Here is a 2,716-nt window from a genome sequence, read left to right on the forward strand (position 1 = left end):
AGAGGCAGTTCAGCTCGACACTGAAGGTCAATAAAGCAGCTATTCATCCTGACAGCTCAGACACAATCAACTGGACGATGGCCGTTGATCAACGCTTCATAATCAGTGCCCGCATTATCGGAGCCGTCCACAGGGACACACCAAAACTGAAGGTGAGTGAAGACCTCAATTGTTATTTATTTTAGGGGTTTAATGTCTCTGCTGTATTTGTGTGTGTGTGAAAGTTTCTTGTCTCTCATCATTTATTTTCTCTCTCCACAGATGTTCATGATATCTGTGTTGTGGTCTGACGAGACTGAAGTTATTGTCTACAGGTCCTTCAAGGATTTCAAGAAATTTCATGTAAGACCAAAGAAACCCACTTGCTGTACTCAGTGTGCTGTTTATATTGTAGGAAAAATTATTAAATTAAATGTTTATTCTTTCCAACAGAGGCAGCTGAAAAAGAGGTTCCCTCACCTGAACCCTTTCAGGAAAAACGACAGAGTGATCCCAAAATTTACAGGTAAGATTACTTCAACTGTGGTTTACAAGATGTATTTAAATGGTCTCTTATGAGCAACTGTGTATTTGTGGCCATTAATTACAGGAATAGCCAACTGAAACAGTTAAATATCTGAACAAACATGGTTTGTTTAGCTTGCTTGTCCTCTGAGGTGCACTGATGTATCCTTAGAGCATCGTTTCAGTAGGCATTAGTGATGTGTCTTATTTGTGTCTTTCTTTGGTCTTTGTTGAAAAGATGTAAGCATTTATAAAAGACCATGGTAATGACATTCAAATATTTCTAAGAAAGATGCTTTATAAATGTATTTCTTATATTCCTCTTCCACTCAGCATATGTTGTATTAATCCTGAAACTGTTTCCTCTCCTCTCTCCAGGGCAGGTCAGGAGGAACAGCCTCCAGAAGAAAGGATCCAAGCGATCTGTCCAACGGATGAAGTTCCTGGAGAGCTACTGTGACAAGCTGTTGAAGTGCGACCAAACTGTGACTCAGAGCTCAGAGGTGGCTCAGTTCTTTATGCCCAAAGAACAGGACCTGCAGCCAGACTTCACCAAGAACAGGTAGGTTGTCATGTCAGTGTTTAGGTCAAATCATGTGAGTGTTTAATAGAAGCTCTTGATTCTTAAATGACTGACTTTTCTCTCACACAGCATCATGATCCTGCTGTCTGATGGCTCAGGTGGAGGAGGGGTGATGTGACTCGCCAGCATGCAGGCAGCATCACTCACCCGTTTGTCACCCAGACTTACCGCTGCGTGGCCGCTTACGAGACAAAGGATACCAAGAACCGTCCGTTTAAGGTCGCTGTGGACGAGAAGCTGGATGTCCTGATCAAAGACTCTGCAGGTCAGTGCTTAATGTTTTTAATGTAGTTACTTCCATGAAAATCAGCAAAATCCTTGAGCTACCCCCACACCCATTTCTGTGATGCTGAAAGTATGTTTTATTTCCTCTCCAGGTTGGTGGCTGGTGGAGAACGAAAATAAGCTTTTGGCTTGGTTTCCTGCTCCTTACCTGGAGTTATGTGAAGGAGAGGATGATGATGATGCTGGTTTCCAGCTTGCAGGTGTGTGTTACTTGCAGTCACAGTGGAATATTAATGAGCAAGAATGCACGTAAGAAGAACTGATGTCATTTAAGCATCTTGATTACAGAGCTGAACCTTTGTAGAGCCTGACATTGGTGTGACATCATCTGGCAAAAACTCATTTTAATGAAGATAATATGTAGCTGTACAGCAGTTCCTGAGCTTGTTGTCTTGTTTGTGACCTTTAGGTGCCCTGTACTGTGCCGTGAGGAGTTACTCTACTAAGAAGGATGACGAGGTGTCTGTGCCCATTGGCTCTGTGGTGGAGGTGCTGAGGAAGTCTGACAACGGCTGGTGGCTCATCAGGTTCAATGGAAAGGCAGGTTACATCCCCTCCATGAACCTGCAACCATACAACAACCCACGGGCAGGCCTTTACAGCCTGCAGAAAAAGCTGCACAGCTCCACTCTGAACCTGGCAACCAGCAGGGAACCTCAGGCTCCTCGTCCATCCGGCATCAACGAAGAAAATAGTCCACAACGGGATTCTGCAGGTCAGTCCAGAGGAGAGCCCAGTCTGCCAGGGCGTCTCCACAAGGCCCGATCTCTGGATGTTCTCTCTGAGACCTGGTCGCAAACGCCGACGGAGAGGGAAGCCTCAACCTCAGAAGGCCGCGCACGCAGCTTGAGCAACACAAGCACTGAGATCAGCTTCTCAGACTTCTCCTCAGGCAGCGAATCATCAAGTCCAACAGTCAGTCCTGCAGCCTCACCTCAGCCTGGTGTCAGTGACAGTGGGATCAGCATTCCTGATCTCAGCCTCTGCGACCGCCGAGGCTCCAACACTAGCTCTGACAGCTCTGGATCTTTAAGCTCCAGAGGAAGTAAGACGGCTTCAGTGGCTCCCAGGATGCCACCCAGACCAAAAACAGAGGAGATCCTGACCCGCTGCACCACCATGACCCGCAAGGCAGCCCTGGCTACCAAGACCCGGCTTCAGATTCAGCCAGAGTCCATCCACAGCCGCTAGGGAATCACAAGACTTTGATTTATGAAGTATTCATATAACTTATGTTACCGGTTAGACCCCATAGGGTCTGTCAGTCAAGTGTGTTTTGTGCGGCATTTTAAATATCTTGATTTCAATTTTTTGTCATACCAGAGATTGAAGATATAGTAATAT

The 2,716-nt window shown here is 45.8% G+C and overlaps 1 pseudogene; it reads left to right on the forward strand.

Moving 5' to 3' along the window:
* The first annotated feature begins 40 nt into the window (after positions 1–40).
* LOC129088619 (NADPH oxidase organizer 1-like) lies at positions 41–2,563 on the forward strand (annotated as a pseudogene).
* Positions 2,564–2,716: the final 153 nt, after the last annotated feature.

This window comes from Anoplopoma fimbria, unplaced genomic scaffold, assembly GCF_027596085.1.
Source record: "Anoplopoma fimbria isolate UVic2021 breed Golden Eagle Sablefish unplaced genomic scaffold, Afim_UVic_2022 Un_contig_13627_pilon_pilon, whole genome shotgun sequence".
Taxonomy (NCBI): Eukaryota; Metazoa; Chordata; class Actinopteri; order Perciformes; family Anoplopomatidae; genus Anoplopoma; species Anoplopoma fimbria.